Raw genomic sequence first — 26152 nt, 5'->3', positions numbered from 1 at the left:
GCGAAAAAATAGTTGCAGCATGCGTTATTTTGTCTTGCATGTGGACCGGGTACATCCATAGCAGTCAACGGATCCGCAAAAAAAAATAGAGTGCACATGCATGACATCCATATGCAGGATGTTATTTCTTCAAATGTTGCAACCATCTGGGCAGGGCAAGAAGTAGATTAGAAACCCATCAGCTTTTTTTGCATATGTGTAAAAAACGGATGGCATACGGATACAATATGGACTGATTAGACATCACGTCAGCATATTTTGCAGATGAGCAGCAGACATGCAAATCTGAAGGAGACCTGATTTTTTTTCTTATACATTTTTATTCATTTAATTTAACTGCCAGGGAGAACTACTACAGCAGCCTCTCCCTCATCATTTCTTGCCAACACCACCTGCTGGAGACCTGCCAGGCTGTAGGACAGCCCTCCGGTCCCCATACCAAGCACCGTGACACTAGCGTGCCCAGGCCGCAACCGCCAGCCACTCCGGTATCCCGGGCCCCAGCCCCAGGCCCCAAGAGAAAAAGGCTAGGCCCCGGTGGGGGATGTTGCAAATGCATTATAAATCTTTTACTCCAGTTTTTGTAACTTTACCACCCCACCCCCCCAATAAAAAATAATAAAAATGAAAAAATGGCCTTCCACAATTTCAAAATGTTATCTATAACTACAAGTCATGAAAAATAACATTTCAATAATTTAAAGTATTGAAAAAAAAAGTTTTGGCCCTTAGACCAATAAGTATGAAAATTAGCTGAAATACCCTGGTCATTTAAGCTTTTTTAAGGCCTGGTCAGGTAGAGATCAGAGACACAGTTACATTAATTATTTTGTTTGTTGTACAATCCTGAAAAATAGCTTTTGGCAGATCTGTACTTTTTGTTTAGGTAGAGGAAATATCAAAATATTATCTTCAAAACTGTCCAGTACTGCATTACGCATTAAGGCTATTGATAGGTTCTGTGTAGCACTTTTTGCCCCAACAAAAATGCTGTATGGGAACTTTCCTTGTGGTAAAAACTATACATAATAATTCATACATAGGGGCAGATTTACTTACCCGGCCCTGTCGCAATCTCATGGTGCGTTGTCTGTGGAGAATTCGGGTCCGACGTGAATCATGTAGTTCGTGCGTCCACCTGAGTTCACCTGCTTCTTCCTGGTGCTTGTAAGTGCATGTCTTGTGACACATTTCTGTCGTGTGCAAGCCGGCGCCTTTGCGCCAAAATCCGATCGCGCGCTCCAAAATCCCGGGGCAATTCGGTGCTAAACGGAAATCATCGGGAAACCAGACGAAAATGCATCCATCGGACCCTTAGTAAATGAGCCCCATAGTGTCTAGTGCTCATATGAGTGAAAACTAATATTAAACAGCATTTCCAGTTTGGACCAAGTCACACTGTTGAGTAAAATCCTATTTACTCTTAATTCTCTCCACCAGCACAGCCTCGGCATGGAGTGTGTCAAGGGTTTTAGTACAGCCAGTGTTTTCATGTGTAAAGCACTCCATTTAATATCGCCCTTCCTGAATGCAATCCATACATTCCACTTGTCAGAGGCTTTGAAAGCCAGTGGTTGTGCTGACTCCCATTGATACCCCATTCCATTCCAGAGTATAAGTGATTATATGGTGGAAGGCTGAATAATATCCTACAGGCTTGACAGTCGTCCCCGCTGTTCTGCTGACATTCACATTCAGGTTAGTAGCTGTAAATTAAACATTAATATTATGTTACAATATTGCACTCTAACACAATAAAGAAGTAGGTAGTACTGCCCCAGGCCATACATTTACATATGTACAGTGGGAGAAACATGTCACCAATTTGTAAATATATTTCTAAATGCTATTTATAGGAAATCATCATCAGATGAAGGTAACAATCCATCCAATTCAACCATATACATTCACCGGCCACTTTATTAGGTACTCCTGTCCAACTGCTCGTTAACACTTAATTTCTCATCAGCCAATCACATGGCGGCAACTCAGTGCATTTAGGCATGTAGACATGGTCAAGACAATCTCCTGCAGTTCAAACCGAGCATCAGTATGGGGAAGAAAAGTGATTTGAGTGCCTTTGAACATGCCATGGTTGTTGGTGCCAGAAGGGCTGGTCTGAGTATTTCAGAAACTGCTGATCTACTGGGATTTTCACGCACAACCATCTCTAGGGTTTACAGAGAATGGTCCGAAAAAGAAAAAACATCCAGTGAGCGGCAGTTCTGTGGGCGGAAATGCCTTGTTGATGCCAGAGGTCAGAGGAGAATGGGCAGACTGGTTCGAGCTGATAGAAAGGCAACAGTGACTCAAATCGCCACCCGTTACAACCAAGGTAGGCAGAAGAGCATCACTGAACGCACAGTACGTCGAACTTTGAGGCAGATGGGCTACAGCAGCAGAAGACCACACCGGGTGCCACTCCTTTCAGCTAAGAACAGGAAACTGAGGCTACAATTTGCACAAGCTCATCGAAATTGGACAGTAGAAGATTGGAAAAACGTTGCCTGGTCTGATGAGTCTCGATTTCTGCTGCGACATTCGGATGGTAGGGTCAGAACAACATGAAAGCATGGATCCATCCTGCCTTGTATCAACGGTTCAGGCTAGTGGTGGTGGTGTCATGGTGTGAGGAATATTTTCTTGGCACTCTTTGGGCCCCTTGGTACCAATTGAGCATCGTTGCAATGCCACAGCCTACCTGAGTATTGTTGCTGACCATGTCCATCCCTTTATGACCACAATGTACCCAACATCTGATGGCTACTTTCAGCAGGATAATGCGCCATGTCATAAATCTGGAATCATCTCAGACTGGTTTCTTGAACATGACAATGAGTTCACTGTACTCAAATGTCCTCCACAGTCACCAGATCTCAATCCAATAGAGCAATGATGGCGAACCTTTTAGAGGCCGAGTGCCCAAACTACAACCAAGATCCGCTTATTTATCGCAAAGTGCCAACACAGAAATTTAATTTGTGATTTATACTCCCTTCTCTGTCACAGTTTTCATTGATACCATCACCCTGAGGACACCAATAAAGCAGAAAATAGTCCCACGTACAGCTGTCACTTTAAAATACCTCTGTGCACAGCAAGTCCTGGGCTGCCTGGGACTGCAGGAAGATACCTGGAGTCATCTCTGGTGATGGCCTGAGTGCCTACAGAAAGGGCTCTGAGTGCCACCTCTGGCACCAGTGCCATAGGTTAGCCATCACTGCAATAGAGCATCTTTGGGATGTGGTGGAACGGGAGATTCGCATCATGGATGTGCAGCCGACAAATCTGCGGCAACTGTGTGATACCATCATGTCAATATGGACCAAAATCTCTAAGGAATGCTTCCAGCACCTTGTTGAATCTATGCCACGAAGAATTGAGGCAGTTCTGAAGGCAAAAGGGGGTCCAACCCGTTACTAGCATGGTGTACCTAATAAAGTGGCCGGTGAGTGTATATAAATTAGGTGTAATAATAAGAAATTACTCAGGGAAAAAGTATTGAACAAATTATATAGAAAGTGAGGTTCAAAAAAGTAATGGACCACTAGTGGAGAGCTATAAGGTCAGGGGAAGACAGCTATCAGGCAGAATACAAGGATCAGAGTCAAGGATCAGAGTCAGGTCAAGATGTGGTCTTTTTTTAAAGGCTAACAAAAAAACTAATCTCCTTACCATTACCCCACTACCATCTCCCAACATTTGTGTTGAATAAATATGACATGGGCCCCCTTCTTTTTCAGCGGCCAGTCTGATATTACAGGGGTGGGCAAGACTACCGTTTTTGGACTTTTCCATGCCAATAATACCTGCCTGGAGCTTTCACAGTAACTTCTGTAGATGCTTGGGTACTAAATTGTATCCAGCTATTCCCAGCACCCCTGGTGATTGTGGGTCCTGGGTTAATGTTAAAGGGGTTAGCGTTAGCCTTATTACCGAATAACACTATCCCCCGACCTTAAAAATGGGCACCATCTATTAGAATACAATATTAAAATGGATGTAAAACTCAAAAATGTTAATTAAAAAATGATGTATTATCACCTCCTCTGGAGTCCGCAGCTGCTCTCTACTAGTAATATCCTGGGACCTATAAGAGTTCATTGGCCTACTTTAAAAAATACACCGATGAAATTTAGGAATTACATACTTTTCTGACACACCCAAACCTCACACCTCAGAGTTTCTGTGTGCCGGAGGAAATAGGCATCTATTTTCTGCGGATGGGAATGGGGCATATCACTTCCATATTTTGGATTTCCCTTTAATAGAGTTTTCTCAATAGGAATTACTATTATTTACACTGGATGATAAAATGAAGGGGATACACATGCGTGGAGAGAATCCATTTGTTTTAAAATTTGTATAAAGACAAAAATCTGATATGATCTTAGAGTTAAAATAAAGGAGATGTCTTTTTATGCAGTGTTGGATGGGAAATCTGTGTTTTCGTTATCCTGGGTCCGGATGTTTCCTGCTATACATGATTTTTTGAACTTGCATAGACAGTGTTGGGCTTGCAACTTGCTTTATTCAGCTTAAAGAAATAAGCTGAATTATGCTATATAGAATTGTTTCCCCTAAATCCCTTCCTCATCCAATCCCTTCCCTTCCTTGGTTGAACTTGATGGACAAGTGTCTTTTTTCAACCGTATAAACTATGAAACTATGAAATTGCCTGGACCTTGGAAGGTTCCTGATGTTGATGGTTGGAGTGCTGCAGCTTCAGTCCCATTATTGTATCGGAGTTGGGCTGCAGTAAACCAGGATTCAATACACAGTGCACAGCACCTGCTGCTTCCAGCACCATCCATTGTACAGGTAAATGGTCAGGGTGTTGGATTCCCACCAATATGATATTGAGGCCTCTTTAAATAACCAAATGAATTTGAAAATGTCTCCAGTATTTGCTCCCAGAGCTCCCATAAGAAAGTTATGGCTAATCATTGCTGAAAACTAGTGGAAAGAGACTAGCAAAAAAAAAAAAAAAACCTAAGGTCACCTAAATTTAAAATGTGAAAAAACCCTGAACAAAGTTTGGTTGGAGCTCACATATAAGCCTGCTTCTCTTAATGTATCTGGACAGCAAGCTGGGTTCTGTTACTATATCTACACAGTAGTTTTGCATCTGTTCCTTTATCTATGTAGAGAGCTTGGCTCTGTTACCATATCTATGCTGTAAGGTTGTTTCTGTTACCATATCTACACAGTAAACTTGCTTCAGTGTAGATACTAACAAGAATTTGTCCAACAGCTTTCTAATGGGAATGTGACAAGTCACGTTTTTGATTTTCAACACTAAATGCGGCCCTGGCTTGTGGAGGTTTTTTATTGTCAGGACATAGTAGGTGGGCTCCCTGTTTTGAGTTTGCACTTGCCTTAGTGGCTTTGCACTTGGAACCAGGAGCTTCATGTTACCTGTCCTTTTAGGTTGATCATCACTTTAGCTATAAATAGCTTTATGACTGAACGGCTCAATTGAAGGTGTATATGGGTAACAGACTGCTAGTGGGCCTTCTGTCTTGCATACCCTGGCCTTGATAAGTATTGACCATGTCTAAGATATCACAAATCTTAATATGCCTTGACAGTGATCCACATTGTTCCATTGTGGCCAATCATATTGTTTATTTTGCTGATATAATATTCTTGGTGGCACCTACCACCTTACTGGTTGCCACAGCCAAGAAGTGCTCACCACTCAACATTGTCCCATCACCTTGTACCCTGTACTAATAAATGAGTCACAAGAGTTATTGAAAATTTTCTCAATGAGTTTTCCTTGTATATAGTCTTAACAAGCCACTGGAGACTCAAAATGTTAATACGATTATTTTTAAATGTCTGCTCTAATTATGTACCATTATTTCAACATACTAAGCTGCTAATACGTGGCCGTTAAGAACAAGTAGCTTGTAGAAATGTCTTATAAGGAGGAAAGTTATGTTTGCATTGAGCAGATACAATGAACAATGTCACCAAATAAAGATTTCCATCTATAAAGGAATCGTGCCCTGTTTTCTATTTTATTGCTTGCAAAAGTCCATTATTTACCTTTACCGTTCCCCTGCTGGCAAGAACAGCCTCATAAATCTGGTGAAGTGTTCTGCGCTGATATATAACCCAGCGTGACTCCTGTTGTGTTTGAACTGACTTCAAGTAAATAAGTTAATGGTTCCTTCTGCCAAACCTGAGACAGAGCTGTCTTGGATTAGATGGTAACTATGCCTAAAGGATATATAGGGACTATTCCATTATTGTATTGTACCTACTTTTGGTTTACCCATATGGCAATACTTAAAGGGAACCTGTCACCAGCAGATCCATGTTTAACACCTTTCCAGTCCCCACAGAGCATAGTACATAAACTGCCAAAGAGTTTTTGTATAAAAAAGCTTTCACCAAAAAAAAGATATGTTGTGTAGTAAAACAGTCTAAAGGGTTTTCCTCAGCATCCACGTCATTCAGAGAAAAATATTTATAGATGCATAAGATAGTCAATAGGAACAGTACCTTTCCGTCTCCATATTTCCTATATCAAACGCTGGATAGGTTAAAGATAGACTCTCTGGGGCAGAATTACTTACCCGGTCCATTCGCGACCCAGCGGCGCGTTCTCTACGCTCCATACTCACCTCATAGATGCACAAGATATGCAAGAGATAAACTTGGAAAGTGTTTCCTTTTTTATTGTGACTGAAAACTTTTTCCAGTAGCTGTCATGTCAGAGGAGATAAAGAAGCTCCTCTGTTACCTCTTGCCACTGTGCCAGACACAGTTGACAGATCCTGCACATTTCTTCACTGGACTTTTGTAGCCATGGTGACTACACAGAAATCTGGGATCAAGGCACAGGACTAGAAAAAAAGACACACAAATCCTTAAATTGTCCACTTTATTATTAATGTGTTGTTGTGTGATGCGTCATCGGTTCTTTGAAATGTTTTGGATGCATTTTTTCCCTGAAAGCTGACAAAATATCAAGAAAGCTTCAGTGTAAATAGACAGACAATGTCCCACATTCATTAAAGTACTCGCAACAGTTTTCTGTGTGACTGCCACAAAATTCTGCACCTAAAAGGGTGTTCCGGTACACAGTCAGACCGTGCCCCACTTTTATTACTGCAACTCAACAGAATTGTGTCGTACGCTCTATGTTAAAGGGGTATTCTCATCTGGGCATTCACATTCTGTTTAATTAATCTGCCATATTTAAACATTTCTTCAAATAGATGTTATTAATAAAATGTACCTGTGTAAAGATAATTTCTCATAAATGAAGTTATTTGGTCCCTTAGAAACAAGACTGTCTCCCTGGATACGCCAACCTCTGCTGGAGTGATTGCACAAAAAAACTAAAAGTTTTTGTATATGACATGTCCGGGAGTTACTGCATGTCCCACAGCAATTCTGAAGCCGGGTGGTCAGATAGGGGTCAATAGTGCATGTCTGGCCACTGCTGCCTAAATGTGAGGTGGTCGTAACCGAGGAAGCTATCTCGTTTCTAAGGGACAACATAGCTATGCTTATGAGAAATTACCTTCAGATAGGAAAATTTTTTTAACAACATCCGTCTGAAGAAATGTTTACTTATGGCAAATGAATTAAATGAAATGTAAATGCCCAGATGTGAATACCCATTTAAAGGTGCACCAAATAATGTTGCACCAAACAGCAGTGCAGGGGGTCACATATTAATTAAGCCCGTGCACCACTTTGATTAATCTGGCGCACCCTGCACACTCCCCAGACAAACTTCACCTAATGCACTTTGCACTACTTTTGATAAATGTGGCCCAATGCCTTTCCTTTCTAGTTGAATTACCACAATATGGTCATCTGGGAGAAAAAAAATAATACTATTATACTGCCCACTAGGGGCAAGACTATAACTTTAATTACCTCCAGGAGGTTAAAGGGTTTGACTTTCGGCTCTGGGACATTAAGATTATATCTCTGTGAGATGCCCTGGACACAGATGGGGCTACTTGCAGTGCTAATTTAGGTGGGCTTGCCCCCTCCATCCTGAAACCCTAGCTGTACATATGAACTTAGTGATCCAGCAGTTGTCTAGGGGCCTTACCTAGATGTATCCTTTCACAGCAGCTAAATTGGTAAATATAAATTTCATCAGTATTTAAAAGCTTGGAGTGTTAGATGTAATGAAGACATTCATGAATAATTGTAGAATTATTGATCAGATATAATTAGCTGCCATATCTCTACTTTATGAGGCCACACACCCTTTATTTCTGACAGCCTATTAAGCAATTGTAGATTAATTAGCCACAAATTATCCACTGATTCACATTAATGGCAGACTAGGAATATTCCCACATAGATGGTGATTGGTGAAGGTGGCAGTGACCTCACCATCTGGCTGCTTTGCTTTTACTCCAAACACAAGATCAGTTCAATGTCTTTTAGGTTGGATGTATTAGCTTTGTCCAATTATACATACAGGGCCAGATGCTAGAAGCCACCAACGCCATCTATCTGTGTGCAGACATGTGAAGTTAGAATATGCAGCATTGTTTGCTTACATAGAAGCCTGGAATTTGCTTCCACAGCCAAATAGCACAGCCTGGTCTCATTGGGTACATTGCACATTGTAAAAGATTTGTATGGTTCCTGAATACACTGTTACAGCATGGTTTTTACATAGTAACAGCTTGTGATTGTTATCTACATGACATACAATGTGTATTTTTCACTTCTTTCCTTCCCATGTGTACTATCCTTCTTAGGTCTCAATTGAGAGAAGGCAACTAGAAAATTTTCTGCGGAACCTGGTAAGATGAATTTATTAATTCAGGTTCATTCTACAATTTTGAAGATGGTATGCCCTTGGTAAAAATGACAATATAAGACAAAATTCATACAACAGCACCCAAGGTTAAACATGATCCAACTACAACAGGTTCCATGAGCTACCCTATCTGATGTTAAAGAACAACTGTAAAGTGTAAAAACTCTGCACTACAATTCTCTAATTAACTATTTGCAGGTGTTTATCTGCTAGCAGAGGTTTTAGCTTGACCCCCAGGCTAATCTCCATTTTCCATGCTTCCTGGTAACCATGGGAATCCTTATAGGACAGCTGGAGATGAGAGGAGACCTGTTGGGAGGATAAGTAGTAGAGGAGGAGAAAACAGGACCTTGAGTGATGTCACAAGCATGTGACTCATCGCATGCTTCAGGTTGTTCAATTACAAATATGCTGTCCCCATTCATGTGAAAGGCCTTAGTGCTGTGGCAAAGGACCTTAAGTGATGTCACAAGCATGTGACTCATCACATGCTTCAGGTCGGCCAATTACAAACATGCTGTTCTGATTGATATGAATGTCCGCAGTGCTTCTCTTAGCTGATGTCACAACCGGGAAGTGCCGCCCTCTTTAGCTGGATATGATTTTATAAGAAGGGATGGTAGATATACCAGGCTGTATCATTGGAATAGTTGCCAAAGACTCTCTCCAGCTGTGCTAAAACTATTTTTGTCAGTAACTTTGCAGTTACTCTTTAACCCCTTCGTGTCTATGCCATTTTAGACCTTTAGGACCAGGCCTGATTTTAAAATTTTGCCCTGTGTCATTATAGGAGGTTATAACTTTTTGACACTTTAACATATCCAGGGGATTTTGAGATTGTTTTACCGTCACACATTGTACTTCAAAGTAATAGAAAAATTTTGATGATATATTTTGTGTTAAGTTATGAAAAAAACTTAAATTTGGCAAAAATTTCTAAAAATTCTTCATTTTCATAGTTCAAAATGTTCTGCTTTTCAGGCAGATAGTCATAGCACCCAAGTAACTTTATAACTAACATTTCACGAATGTCTGCTTAATATCGGCATAGGGTTTTATGCATCCCCTCTCTTTTCTAGGTTGTTAGGAGGTTCAGAATTTTGGGAGCAATTTTTCTCATTTTTATGAAAAACGCCAAAACCCTTATTTAGAGGCACCTGCTCAGCTTTAACTGACTTTGAGAGGCCTAAACAGCAGTAAACCCCCATAAATTATGCCATTTTGGAAAGTACACCCCTCAATGTGTAAAAAATCAACTTTAAGAAGTATGTTAACCCTTTAGATGCTTCACAGTGGTTAAAACAAAATGGAGGTCTAATTTACAAGCTGTCATTTTTTTAGACAATATATTCATTTTGGCCAAAAATTAAACCGTCACAAAGTATTAAATGACAAAAAACTCCACAAAGTTTGATACCCAATGTCTCCCGAGTATGAGGATGCCCCATATGTGGTGGTGACTGCTGTACGGGCGCACGGCCGGGCATAGAACGGAAGGAGGCGCCATTCAGAGCAGATCTGCAATGTCACATCTTACAGGCTATAAAATGTTTATTTTTTTGTAATTTGGATATATGGGAGATTATTTTTTTGTGGATGAGATCCACTTTTCAGGTACATCATTTACAGGGGGGCTCAATAGCCAATAATCAGATTTTATTAACTCTTTCTTGGTGGTGGTTAAAAAAATCATTAATTCTTGTTTATGGTTTTTAGCATTTTTTTCCTCGGACGTTCACCGTACCATAAAAATAATGTGTTATTTTTATTCTATGGGTTATCATGATTACGGCGATACCCCATTTGTATGGCTTTTTTATGGTTAACTTGTTTTGCAGAATATAGAACTCATTTTGTGAGACATTTACTTGTTTTTGTATCGCCATGTAACAATGGGCAGAACATTTATATTTTTTTGTTTACAGCGCTGGTTTAGAGCTTATTTTTTGCGGGACAAGCTGTACGTTTTCTTGGTATCATGTTGGGGTACATTTTACTTTTTGATCACTTTTTATGCACTTTTTATGCGGTCAGATGTGAAAATGTAATAATTTTTGTGAGGTTTTTTGTGTTTTTTTTTTACGGCGTTCACCGTACGGGTTCAGTGACCATTTTATTTTATTGTACGGGTTGTTACGGACATTGTGATACCCAATATGTTGTGGGTTTTTTGGTGATTTTCACTTTTTTTATGTTTTATATGATTACTGCATGGGACGGGACTTAAGGGGACTTTTATTCTTTTTAAATAAGTTTTTTTTAGTTGCACCTTTTTTTTAAACTTTTTTTTTACTGTTTTATTTTGTCCCAGGGTGGGACATGAACAAGTGATCATTTGATCACTTGTTCATTGTAATATGCTGCAATACTAATGTATTGCAGCATATTACATAGTCAGCCTATGCATTCTGCATAGGCTGACAGCTGCACTGTTAGATCGTGCACAGTGCACGATCCTAGCAGGCAGCTGCCATAGGCAGCCCAGGGGACCTGATCGTGCCTCTGGGTTGCCATGGCAACGATCGGCACCTCCGTGCCCTGCACAGAGGGTGCCGATCGTCGCGCCGATACACCATAGACGCCGCGGTCACTATGACCGCGGCGTCTATAGGGTTAAACAGTCGGGATCGCGATAGTCGCGATCCCGGCTGTTACTGCGGGATCCCAGCTACCGCGTACCGCTGGGATCCCGCGGCGATCGCAAGGGCTCAGCTTCTGAGCCCGGGCGATCGCCATGACGTGATTCTACGTCAAGGTGCGGGAACTACCCGCATCCTATGACGTAGAATCACGTCAGGGTGCGGGAAGGGGTTAAGGGTAGAGAAGATCCCCCACCATTTCACTTGAAGTTCTTGACAAAAGGGGTGTGCATACAGTAAGGATTGCACAGCCCCCTCCATCAAACCAGAAGAACACAGAACATCACAGGAAGTCCCTGCTGACCAGGAGGATCACACAACCCGGTGGTCACAGAGCCTCCCAGCAAGGTTTAAAGGGGTGAACCCTTTAATGAAGTACATAACAAAGTTCAAGTTTAAAAATGGTTTTGTTATGTTTTAAGGGTCAGACCAGCTTAATGTTTACAGTCTCACTTTTAGGCCACGCAGTCAAATGGTTGCAGTAATGTTAACTCCCTAAACACCCCACATAGCAGAGTACTGTGGGACGGTACTTAGCCTTTAGATACAATACAGTCTCTCTATAGGTTCCAGAATCCTCCCAAAGTCCAAGGGACACATATAGCAAAGACATCTTAGACTGGTAATGCCATACACAAGATGACAGGGCAATGGATTAACAGCTCACAGAATCTCTGGATGAATAGTTTAGAGTCAAAGGCAATGTTTAGAGATGAGCGGACCCCACACTTGGGTCTGGGGTTCAGGTTAAGCCACACAACCCGGACATATTGCCGGATTGGCGGCCGAACAGCCAATCCGGCAAATTAATGCCGTTGGCAACTAGCCATGGCTATGATTGGCCAGTTTATAACATCACTTTTATATATTCAGTTCTAGTTGACTTCACTACTACACTTACAGGGATTGTAAGACATATGTGTTGTAACAGGGTATAATATGTTTGGGGTTCCTTTAACATAATCACCTCTTTACACGCTTATAATGTGGAAGTCATTAGTGATTGATGTAAATGTAAGAATGAGATGATCTTTGGTATTGTTATCCAAACACAATTAATCTGCATTGTCTGCATTTGGCAAAAGTATACAGGACCTTCAGCATCATCGTATTTAGGAAATACATCCATCCTGATAAATATCAACAACCATTATCATGACAACCATGACGGAGGGCATCTCAACGTAAATCTGAAAGAATTAAATGTCAGTGCAACTACTACAGGTCCACTGCTTATAGCTGCAGCCAGTGCGCTGTTTATAGAATATCCCAGCTGTGGCTATAAGCCTACAGTGTAAAGTAATAAATGCCCTTTTTTTTTTTCCAGATTTCAATGATAAAATCTCAAAGATTATTAGGTCCCAACTCCTGGCAGCCCTCCTTTTTGGAATCAGTTAAATAGTAAAGTTGAAAAGACATATGTCAATCAAGTTTAGTCCAGATCAAGTTTAACCAGGGTTTCTTTTCCGCCTATTCCTTTTAGAAATCATGGATCTGATTATTTGTGTCGCTAGGTTTTGGCGCATGATTTTAGTGGTGTTTTGCACTGTGATGTTATATTGTGGCGCATGGATTAAAAAAAAAACCTGCCATGAGGATTCTATCATCAGAAGTATATCTGATAGTAGATGCCTCCGACCTGCCTCTGCCCCGTCTGTAATTTAATAATCCTGGAACCTAGCCTACCTTGTTATCCCCTTACCGACATTTGACGTAATAGTACTGCATGGCGGGAAGCTGCGGGTGTGGGCTGTATATAATAGGCAACACCCGCCTCTATTACCCTCAATCGGAGATGTCTCCGATCGTGGGTGTTAACCCCTAAGTTTTTTTTTTTGTAATAAGTAAATGAGGTTTTAAAAAACTTAGGTTAGGTTCCAGGATTTTTAAATTACAGATTAGGGCAGAGGCAGGCAGGAGGAATCTTCAATCAGATCTACTTCTGATAGTAGATTCCTCAGGTAGAAGAACAAATTAACCTAAAAAATTATAAACCACATTCATAAAAGGGTTTAAAAGTTAGTAGACTTGCTTTTTGATGATCTGATTATGTTTCAAAAATTGCAACAAAAAAGGTGTCGGGAAACTAGAAGTGCAGAAAAAAGGTCAAGATTCAAATGCTGCGCCCATATTGGGCACCAAAAACAAAGGCGTGAGTATCGGAAAACTGGGATTGCCCGACAAAAAACAGGCCCAAAAATATTAATAAATGTGCCCATTCGTATCTAAAAAAAAATAAAGTAACTTGAACAAATCTATCTCAACTAACTTAACTTAGTGCGAGCAACAACTGCAATGTGAATAGAACCTGTCAGGGGTAAGACCGCCAAAATAAGATGTTCCGCCTGCAGACGAGGAGGCTCAGCTGTCTCTCCAGCTTTATATCTGGCTTCTTGCTGTTAAAACAAATTCAGGTGCTGCGTTCCGCTAATCCCTGAAGCACAGGACAAGCAAAAGGGAAAAGAGCGATTTCAGAAACCATTTTACACATCAAAGCATATGGAAGAAGAAAATAAGCAGCAGCCAAACAAGCAGGGGCTCCTGGAAAGAAAAAAAAACAAGACCCCCCCCCCATATATACTGCATATATAAACAAAAACACAGGATAAGCAGGTTTATAATCTTATAAACAAACCCCAGAGGATACGTAAAGTATTCAGGCCCCTTTAAATGTTTCACTCTTTGCAGCCAATTAGTAACATCAAAAAGTTCTTTTTGCTCATTAATGTACACGCTGCACGTGACAGATTAAGAAAAACTGAACCGTAGATAATTTTGCTAATTTATCAACCCCTTTGCGTCACAGCATTTTTTACTCAATTTTTACAAATTTTACTTCTCAGTAACATTATTTATTATTCTATGCCGTATACTGGGAAGCTGGTAAAAAATTCCAAATGTGGTGAAATTGACGAAAAACTGTATGTGCGTCACTTTCTTGTGGACTTGGTTTTTACTGTCTACTTTATTCTTTGGTTCAGTATGATCACAGTGATACCAAATTTATATAGGTTTCATTACGTTTTAACTAGAGATGAGCGAACATGCTCGTCCGAGCTTGATGCTTGGTCGAGCATTAGGGTACTCGAAACTGCTCATTGCTCGGACGAATACTTCGCCCGCTCGAGAAAATGGCAGCTCCCGCCGTTTTGCTTTTTGGCGGCCAGAAACAGAGCCAATCACAAGCCAGGAGACTCTGCACTCCACCCAGCATGACGTGGTACCCTTACACGTCGATAGCAGTGGTTGGCTGGCCAGATCAGGTGACCCTGGGATAGACTAGCCGCTGCCCGCGCTGCTCGGATCATTCTGTGTCTGGATGCCGCTAGGGAGAGAGCTGCTGCTGGTCAGGGAAAGCGTTAGGGTGTTCTATTAGCTTACTGTTAGGCAGGAGTGATTCTCCAAGAACCCAACAGCCCTTCTTAGGGCTACAATAACGTTATACTTTTTTACGCCTACAGTAGCGTTATATATATTTGATTTCTGGTTGATCTGCTGGTGGCTGTACTTGCTGCAGTGCATCTACTAGCAAATTGTGAGCAATTTGTAGTGAGACTTGCGACCGCTGTGTTTTGCGCTTAGTGACGCACATATCCATTGCAAAGACCGAAGTGGGAAAATTTATTAGGGGTTGGATTTCAATTAGGCACAGTCTGCCATTTCCTTTTTTATTTTACGTTTATTTTGTTTAATAACTCAGCGTCATCTCATCTGGCATAGTAGTGTGCTTTCATACTTGGCTAGAAAATAGCCATAGCAATAGGATAGCATCGTTTGGTTTTAAAAACTAAAAAACACAAAAAAAAAACAAAAAAACACAAAAAAAAGTAAAAAAAAAATTAAAGTTATAACTCTCATTTTCAAAATGTTTAACCCGAGGGCTAGGGGTAGAGGACGAGGGCGGGGACATGGGCGTCCAACTACTGCAGGGGTCAGAGGCCGTGGTCCTGGGCGGGGTGAGACACCACCTGCTTATGAGGGAGCAGGGGAACGCCGCAGAGCTACACTCCCTCGGTTCATGTCTGAAGTTACTGGGACTCGTGGTAGAGCACTGTTGAGGCCAGAACAGTGTGAACAGGTGATGTCGTGGATTGCCGACAATGCTTCGAGCAATTTGTCCACCAGTCAGTCTTCCACGCAGTCCACCCGTGTCACCGAAATCGGCACTCCTCCAGCTCCTGCACCTCAGCCTCCTCCCCCCCAGTCTGCCCCCTCCCAGGAAAATTTGCCATTTGAACCGGCATACTCTGAGGAACTGTTTTCTGGACCCTTCCCACACTCACAAACCACTTGTCCGGTTGCTGCTGAGCAATTTTCCGATGCCCAGGTTTTCCACCATTCGCAGTCTGTGGGTGATGATGACCTTCTTGACGTAGTGGAAGAAGTGTCTAAAGAGGTGTCCGACGATGAGGAGACACGGTTGTCAGACAGTGGGGAAGTTGTTGTCAGGGCAGGAAGTCCGAGGGGGGAGCAGACTGAGGGATCGGAGGATGATGAGGTGACAGACCCAAGCTGGGTTGATAGGCCGGGTGAACACAGTGCTTCTGAGACAGAGGAGAGTCCTCGACCAGAACAGGTTGGAAGAGGCAGTGGTGGGGCCAGACGGAGAGGCAGGGCCAGAGCTGGTGCATCAGCGCCAAATGTGTCAACTAGTGAAGCTCCCGTGGCTAGGGCTCTTGCGGCGAGGGCTAGATTTTCAGAAGTCTGGAGGTTCTTTAAGGAAACACCGGATGACCGACGGACTGTGGTGTGCAACATTTGCCAAACCAGGCTCAGCAGGGGTTCCACCACTACTAGCTTAACTACCACCAGTATGCGCAGGCATATGAATGCTAAACACCCCACTCAGTGGCAACAAGCCCGTTCACCTCCGGCCGTGCACACCACTGCTCCTTCCCCTGTGTCAGCTGATAGTCAGCCCCCTGCCCAGGACCCTGCCACAAAAACCCCATCGTCGCCTCCACGATCCTCCACAGCATCCACCAGCGTTCAGCTCTCCATACCCCAGACGCTGGAGCGGAAACGCAAATATAGTGCAACCCACCCGCACGCCCCAGCCCTTAATGTCCACATCTCCAGATTGCTTAGCCTGGAGATGCTGCCCTATAGGCTAGTAGAGACCGAGGCCTTTCGCAACCTCATGGCGGCGGCCGCCACTACTTTTCCCGATGTGCCGTCCCAGCCCTGCACCAGCACGTGTCAGACAACATCATCCGTGCCCTGACCAACGCCGTTTCTGACAAGGTCCACCTGACCACGGACACGTGGACGAGTGCTGCCGGGCAGGGCCACTATATATCGCTGACGGCACATTGGGTTAACTTGGTGGAGGCTGGGACCGAGTCTGACCCTGCGGCTGGTCATATACTGCCGACGCCGAGGATTGCGGGGCCTACCTCGGTCCAGGTGTTTCAGGCCTACTATGCCTCCTCCTCCTCCCACCCCTCCTCCACCTCCTCCTCCTCCGAATTACCATCCGTGGGCATGGCGCCATCAGTCGGTAGCTCTAGGCACAGCAGCAGTGCCGTCGCTAAGCGACAGCAGGCGGTGCTCAAACTGCTGAGCCTAGGCGATAAAAGGCACACCGCCCAAGAGCTATTACAGGGCATCACGGCGCAGACTGATCTGTGGCTGGCACCGCTGAACCTGAAGCCAGGCATGGTTGTGTGTGACAACGGCCGTAACCTGGTGGCGGCTCTGCAACTCGGCAGACTGACACATGTGCCATGCCTGGCCCATGTGTTAAATCTGATAGTTCAGCGTTTCCTCAAGACATACCCCAATCTGTCTGATTTGCTCACGAAGGTGCGCCGCATCTGTGCGCATTTCAGGAAGTCCAGCACAGATGCTGCCACTCTCAGGGCAGCGCAGCGCCGCCTCCAACTGCCCGCTCACCGACTGTTGTGCGACGTGCCCACGAGGTGGAATTCAACACTGACCATGTTATCCAGAGTTTACCAGCAGCGCCGAGCCATTGTAGACTGCCAGATGTCAACTTCCACCAGAACTGGTAGTCAGGTCAGTCAGCTTCCTCAAGTCTACAATGAGGAGTGGACGTGGATGTCTGATATCTGTCAGGTGCTGAGTAACTTTGAGGAGTCAACACAGATGGTCAGTGGCGATGCCGCCATCATCAGCCTCACCATCCCGCTGCTTGGCCTGTTGAAAAACTCTCTGATCAGCATGAAGTCGGAAGCTTTGCGCTCGTCACAAGAGACGGGGGAAGAAGATTCCCTTGTTGATAGCCAAAGCACCCTTAGGTCTGTTTCTCCGCGCATATCGGAGGAGGTGGAGGTGGAGGAGGATGAGGAGGAAGAGGAGGAGAATGTTGGCGAGACACAAGAGGGGACCATTGTTGAGTCCTTCACTGTTCAGCGTGTATGGGCAGAAGAAGAGGAGTTGGAGGAGGAGGAAATGGACAGTCAGGCCAGTGAGGGGAGTGAATTCTTACGCGTTGGTACTCTGGCGCATATGGCAGATTTCATGCTAGGCTGCCTATCCCGTGACCCTCGCGTTCAAAGAATTTATTCCAGCACCGATTACTGGGTGTTCACTCTCCTGGACCCACGGTACAAGCAAAATCTTTCCACTTTCATCCCTGGAGAGGAAAGGAGTGTGAGAATGCATGAATACCAGCAGGCCCTGGTTCACAAGCTGAAACAGTATTTCCCTTCTGACAGCGCTAGCGGCAGAGTGCGTAGTTCTGCGGGACAAGTAGCGAGGGAGAGTAGGCGAGCAGGCAGCTTGTCCAGCACTGGCAAGGGTACGCTTTACAAGGCTTTTGCCAGCTTTATGTCACCCCAGCAAGACACTGTCACCTGTCCCCAGTCTCGGCAGAGTAGGGCTGATCTTTACAGAAAGATGGTGAGGGAGTACGTAGCTGACCATACCATCGTCCTAAATGATCACACAGCTCCCTACAACTACTGGGTTTCAAAGCTGGACATGTGGCACGAACTGGCGCTGTACGCCTTGGAGGTTCTTGCCTGCCCTGCCGCTAGCGTCTTGTCCGAGCGGGTTTTCAGTGCAGCTGGTGGCATCATCACCGATAAGCGTACACGCCTGTCGACTGACAGCTCTGACAGGCTGACGCTTATTAAGATGAATAAAGCATGGATTTCTCATAATTTCCAATCTCCACCAGGTGAAGGAAGCTCAACCTGAATAATTTATCCACTCCTCCTCCTCCTCATTTTCCTCCTTCTCCTCCTCTTTGTACAGTAAAGCAGAGGAAACTGGCTATTTTTTGACAGGGCCCACTGGCTCTAGCTATAGTACTTTATGCATTTAATTTTTCTGGAGGGCCACCTACCCGGTCCTCTGTTTTAAACAATTTTTGGGAGTGCCACATACAGGCACTCAATCTATTCAATTTTTCTGGAGGGCCACCTATCCGGTCCTCTGTTTTAAACAATTTTTGGGAGTGCCACATACAGGCACTCAATCTATTCCATTTTACTGGAGGGCCACCTACCTGCTCCTCTGGTTTGAAAACTTTTTTGGACTGCCACATACAGGCACTCAATCTATTTCATTTTTCTGGAGGGCCACCTACCCGCTCCTCTGGTTTGAAAACTTTTTTGGACTGCCACATACAGGCACTCAATCTATTTCATTTTTCTGGAGGGCCACCTACCTGCTCCTCTGGTTTGAAAACTTTTTTGGACTGCCACATACAGGCACTATCCAAATTAAATTGTCTCCATAGCAGCCTCCACACGTTGTCTCCATTGCTACCTCCAAACGAGGTGTGTCAGGCAGAAATTTGGGTTGTTTTCATGGATTCCACATCAAAGTTGTTAACTTTGTCGCCACCCTGCTGTGTTATCCACAAAATATACTGGCAAACTTTTATCATTTACCAATATTATTTCAGCGCTTCTTGCGCATCTGTTTACATTCCCCTCTCCCGGCATATCCTAAACTTATAAGAACGCTACTACACTTGATCTTTTACAAAAGGTTCTTAGAAGTGCTGTTTGGGGAGTAGCCTAGAGACAGGGGCTTGGATTGGCGAAAGCTCACCTGGCAGCGGAGCGCCAGCTCCATGCGCATCATGCGCTTCTTGTGCATCTGTTTACATTCCCCTCATCCGCCATATCCCAAACTTATAAGAACACTACTACACTTAACTTTGTGCAGGCTGGGACCGAGTCTGACCCTGGGGCTGGTCATATACTGCCGACGCAGAGAATTGCGGGGCCTACCTCGGTCCAGGTCTCAAAGGTCTAGTATACCTCCTCCTCCTCCCACCCCTCTTCCACCTCCTCCTCCTCCGAATTACCATCCGTGGCCATGGCGCCATCAGTCGGTAGCTCTAGGCACAGCAGCAGTGCCGTCGCTAAGCGACAGCAGGCGGTGCTCAAACTGCTGAGCCTAGGCGATAAAAGGCACACCGCCCAAGAGCTATTACAGGGCATTCCACATCAAACTTGTTAACTTTGTCGCCACCCTGCTGTGTAATCCACAAAATATACTTGCAAACTTTTATCATTTACCGATATTATTTCAGCGCTTCTTGCGCATCTGTTTACATTCCCCTCACCCGCCATATCCTTAACTTATAAGAACGCTACTACACTTGATCTTATACAAAAGGTTCTTAGAAGTGCTGTTTGGGGAGTAGCCTAGAGACAGGGGCTTGGATTGGCGAAAGCTCACCTGGCAGCGGAGCGCCAGCTCCATGCGCATCATGCGCTTCTTGCGCATCTGTTTACATTCCCCTCACCCGCCATATCCCAAACTTATAAAAACGCTACTACACTTGATCTTATACAAAAGGTTCTTAGAAGTGCTGTTTGGGGAGTAGCCTAGAGACAGGGGCTTGGATTGGCGAAAGCTCGCCTGGCAGCGGAGCGCCAGCTCCATGCCAAGATCCAACTAACATAGTTTTAACTGCAGCACCTTTAATCTACTACTAGTTCACTGCCTCCATACATGGTCCCCTTATCAAACGAGCTGTGTCAGGCAGAATTTTGGGTTGTTTTCATGGCTTCCATGTTAACTTTGTCGCCACCCTGCTGTGTAATCCACAAAATATACTGGCAAACTTTTATCATGTACCGATTTTATTTGAGCGCTTCTTGCTCACCTCCTTTGGTTCCTCTCTGCCACCCATTGGTTTGAAGCCTGAGTCCATTTAGAGTATGTCGCCATGCCACTCTCTAGCCTGCCGCTGCTGCCGCTGCCTCTGCATGCCGTCCCCTATAGTGTCAGGGTCAATTATTGGATGTTTAACATGCTATCTAGCTTCATTCTGTCACTCTGTCATGGCCATGCTGTTGCCCATAATTTTGGCATAATGGTGCGATTAAGCAGCCTCAGAGGCATCCATGCATGCTGCCCCTGCTGTTTCCTGTCCATTTCCGTGGTGTTTCCATCCTTTTCTGAGGTTCCCAGGTGTTTGGCCAAGCTTCCCTGTGCAGAGCCTTGGTCCCCTTGAAAAATGCTCGAGTCTCCCATTGACTTCAATGGGGCTCGTTATTCGAGACGAGCACTCGAGCATCGGGAAAAGTTCGTCTCGAATAACGAGTACCCGAGCATTTTAGTGCTCGCTCATCTCTAGTTTTAACCCCTTCTCGCACCAGGACAAATTTTACGGGCTGAGCTCTCTCCATACACAGTGGTTGTCAGCTGTTTAATACAAGCTGACGTCTCTGTTTTAACAATCTGATATGTGCGCTTTTTGATATGCTTTTGTGAGTATACAAAATAACTAGTTTATACCCTTTATCTACACCATCTGTCCACAATTTCCAACACAGGGATGACGGTGAACCTTGGACACTCATACTTCGATCCAGTGAGTGGAGATGGGGAGAGGAATGTTGAACCTATGAGACCTTTATTCCTAACCTAAAGGAAGAGGGGTGGTGAGATTCTTCATTGCCGAATGTGAATAAGAGCCTGTTATGGAGTAGAGCACTGTCACCCTTTTTGTTTTTCACTTCCTATAACATACCCCAAGGCCATAAACACACGTGTTTTATTATGCAGTTATATGTGCTGCCTTCGGTGAGCAAATTTTTATTTTCCTAGTCGTCCTCAGGCAGCACTAAATGGGACTTGAGAAGCAAAAAAAGAAAGGGTGGGATTAATTAGAGGCAGCCGTACTAAGCACTCTTTTGCCAAAGACCAAGCCTAACCTGGAGCCTACATCCAACTGGTAGTGTTTTATGAAGGTTGAAGGGTTTTGACCAGACTGCGGCTTTACATTTCTGGTGCAGTGTAATCTGTGCCATCTCAGCCCAGGAAGATGCTGCTGATCTGGTTGAATGTGCTCTGAGATTCAATGAGGAAGGAATATCTTCCAGCTGGTAACATAAAGAAGTGACACTTTTAATCCAACTAGCCAAGGTTTCTTTGCTTGCCCTTTGCCCTAGTTAGAAGCTTTATTTTTGCAATTCAGAGGTCCTGACTGTCTAAAGGACTCAAATTTTTGCAGATAGCATAGCACTGTTCTCTACACATCCACTGTCGGCAGTCTTATTTGTTCTTCATTAGAAGACTCCATCCCCAGGACAGGTAAGAAAATTTCCTCATTCAAGGCTACTTGTAAGGGATTTTTGGGAAAAAACATCGTCCATCATTCCCGCGTATGGCTCTTTGCACGAGAAAGCCTGGATCTCACATATTCAGTGAGCAGAGCAGATGGCAACAAAAAATACAGTTTTCCAGGAGAGAAGATGTGGGGCTGTATCCTGGATTGGCTCAAAAAGGCTTCGGAGCCAAGTGTTTCAGGGCAATCGACAGGTCCCCTGATGGAAGTGGAGGATTTGAGGAGGGGTTTGTTTCCTTTAACCGGTTCGCGACCGCCCGCCGTGTATTCACGGCGGCGGTCGCGTCGCGCTGCATGGAGAGGGCTCACGGGCTGAGCCCTCTCCATAGCCGGTAAGTCTTTGCAGCAAAGGCTTACCGGTAACATCCGCGATCGGTGCTAGCACCGATCGCGGGTGTTTTTACAGCGCGGGCTGCCGGCAAAGCTGCCGGCAGCCTCAAACAGATAGCGGCGCATGGGCGCCGCCATCTTACCTGGGATCGCCGCTCCCCGTGACGTCATCGGGGGCGGCGATCCGTCTCCATGGTAGCCTCGGGTCTTCCGAAGACCCGAGGCTATTTCGTTTTAACCCCTTCATTACAATGTGCTGATAGCACATTGTAATGAATGAGGAAGAAAATCCCCATATACTGCCATACTGTAGTATGGCAGTATATGATAGGATCGATCTGACAACCTAGGGTTAAAGTACCCTAGGGAGTCTGAAAAATAGTATAAATAAAAATAAAAAAAAGTTTAAAAAAAAAAAATTATAATAAAAAAACCTAAAATTTCAAATCACCCCCCTTTCCCTAGAACTGACATAAATATAAATAAACAGTAAAAATCATAAACACATCAGGTATCGACGCGTCCGAAAATGCCCGATCTATCAAAATATGATAACGGTTTTTCAATGCGTTTAACCCCGTAACGGAAAATAGCGCCCAAAGTCGAAAATGGCACTTTTTTGCCATTTTGAAAAATCTAAAAAAATCTATAAAAAGTGATCAAAAGGTCGTACAGTCCTAAAATTGATATCACTGAAAATATTATCAAATTTCGCAAAAAAATGACACCATGCACAGCTCCGTACATCAAAGTATAAAAAAGTTATTAGCGCCAGAATTTGGCAAAATCAAAAAAAATTTTTTTGTACAGGAGGTTTTAATTTTTGTAAATGTATGAAAACATTATAAAACCTATACAAATTTGGTATCCCCTTAATCGTACCGACCCAAAGAATAAAGTAGACATGTCATTTGGGGCGCTCAATGAAAGACGTAATATCCAAGCCCACAAGAAAATGGCGCAAATGCGTTTTTCACCATTTTCATTGCATTTGGAATTTTTTTCCCGCTTCCGAGTACATGGCATGAAATATTTAATACCATCATTATGAAGTGCAATTTGTTACGCAGAAAACAAGCCGTCACACAGCTCTTTACGTGTAAAAATAAAAAAGTTATAGATTTTTGAAGGTGGGGAGTGAAAAATGGACATGAAAAAACAGGAAAGGGCCCGGTCCTTAACCGGTTAAGACCTCTGAAAACTCTTTTGATCAGCAGGTTCTCAGAAAAGACACCTCCTTATGGCCGTAAAATGAACCTTCAATGTATTGAATTTCTATCCCTTTTTCAAGCCATCCTGAAGGAATTGTAACAGTATTTTTTTTTTTGTGGCACCATTGTCTGTAGATCTTCGAAATATGCAGATAAACTTTCAGATTTTTTGGTTTTCTAGAAGCAGATGTATTTATAGCTTTCTCTTAAAATCATTTTCAGTTCAGTTGCCCCCTTTCAGGTTCCAAGCTGTAAGGTGAAGATGGTCTGGATTGGGGTGAAGGTGACCATTCTGGTGTAACAGATCCTTGTGGAGGGGAAATTTCCAGAATTCTCCCTCTGACATGGCTAGGAGCAGAAAAAACCATGACCTACTTGGAAAATAGGGTATTATGGCCAGCTCAATCGTTTTCTCTCTCTTGATCTTTTGAAGAACCTTCAGAATGAGCTGGAGGTGTGGAAACAGGAACCAATTTTCCCAGCTGAATGAGAGGAATTCTCCTGTTCTTTAAGGGAGCACAATATTGGAAGTTGTTGTGTGTTGGAGTCAGATCCATTTGGGGTAACCCCATTTTCTGGACCACTAGGTCCAAATTTTCTTGATCAGAGACCACTTTTAGGGGCTCACCAGATTGCGACACTGCTGAGATGGATTGCTGAAAAGTTCTGGACATTCTTTTCTGCCCATAACATCAGCTGTGTACATTCCGAGGATAGAGAACTGCTCCTTGTTCCCCTCTGTTTGTATATGTAACAGACTACTGCTAGATTGTCTGAAGGTCATGGAAATGCAGGAGGGTTAAACAGACTGCTTTCAGCTCCTTCTGATTCGCTGGTAGTTTCTATTCTGGAGAGGACCATTTTCTCTGGACCGAAAGATCGTCTACATGGGCACTCGAGCCCCAATTTGAGGCATCCAATGTGAGGACTATAGGGAATGACTTCCCTTTCAAGGGTTCCTTATGTGAGCTTTCGCCCATTGCACTGTGGCTGAGGTGACCTAAAACAGACGTTGCCTTCCAGATTGTTGATCTCAGATAAAGAATCAGATGCCTGACAGTTTTGTTTTAAGACTGATAGCTTTGGCAGATGATAAGGAGAGGGTCATCGTGGCCAAGTTGAAATTGAACCCCGCGAACTTCTGGCAAGTGGACGGGATCAAAAAGGACTTCTCCCTGTTTAAGGAACCTGTGGCCTTGAAGGGTTTCAGGACTACCATTAGGTAATCTTTGATCACCGCGGGTCTTCTCTTTTTCCTTCCAGAAGTGGTAGCTGCCGACAGGTCCGTGTGACACTCCTCCATGTGACGCTGCTGGCAGTGGCAGGTCCGTGTAATGCTCTGGCGCACAAGCTGGGACATCAGCTGCCGCTGTCATCATATTTTTTTAAATGTATTGGGCAACTAGGGGTGGCTTTATACTTGGGAAGGGGCTGGCTATATTGAGGGAATGCTGACTGGCTTTATAATAATAATAATTCTTTATTTATATAGTGCACTGCAGAGCTTACCAAATCAGTCCTATAGGGGCAGGGGGTTGGCTATTTACAGGGGCATGGGACTGGCTATTTACAGGGGAAGGGGTCTGACTATATAGAGAGGCAAGGGGCTGGCTATATACTGGGGTAGGAAGCTAGCTATATAATGGGGCAGGGGGCTGGCTATATACTGGGGCATGGACGGGCTGGCTATATACTGGAGGCATGGGCTAGCTATATACAGAGGCAGGTAGCTGGCTATATACTTGGGGCATGGGCTGGCCTGCGATATACTGGGGTAATGGGGTGGATGGCTATATGCTAGGTGGAAAGGGGACTGAGTAGCTATATACTGGCTGTGACCAATGCATTTCCCACCCTAGACTTATACTCAAGTCCATAGGTTTTCCCAGTTTTTCGTGGTAAAATTAGCGGCCTCTGCTTATATTTGGGTCGGCTTATACAGTATATATATATATATATATATATATATATATATATATATATATATATTATATACTCAAGGCTGACTTGCCCCATTTTTGCTCCTCTGTTCCTTGTTGATCGTAATTCTCCGTGCAGGTTATGGTGTTTACCAGATGATACTAATTGTACCTTTCTCTTCTTTTTTAGATCACTACTAGCACCATTACACTATAGTGGACACCGTCTGTGGACCCCTCCTTTGAATATTGAATAAAATCGCCTTCTTCATATTATTTTTTTGTGTCATGTATTGGAGAAGCAGATCTAAGGTTCATCTGGCCTCATTTTGTGCATGGAACATATCTTTCTGTACACCATGGTGTTGTTAGGACTCATTTTATTATCATGCATTCCTTTTAGTGTATGGGTCTAAGAGATGATCTATGTGATATTTACCTGGTTTCCATTTGACATTTTCCTTCGGTACATACTTACCACTAGGGCTTTGCTTGATGTCTGTCTACTACTGGGGGAGGACATACCCGACCTGGGGGTGGAGACGGACACATTTCCACCGTGAGGTGGTGGGATTCTCCCTATGTACATGAGGTGCACTGCAATGAGCACATCGTGTAACATTACCCACATATTGTGTGACACAACTCTTCTCTTTATTAGTTAGCCCATGTTCTGTGGTGGTGTG

Source organism: Engystomops pustulosus, chromosome 6, assembly GCF_040894005.1.
Source record: "Engystomops pustulosus chromosome 6, aEngPut4.maternal, whole genome shotgun sequence".
Taxonomy (NCBI): Eukaryota; Metazoa; Chordata; class Amphibia; order Anura; family Leptodactylidae; genus Engystomops; species Engystomops pustulosus.
Note: the sequence above shows the minus strand (reverse complement) of the source record.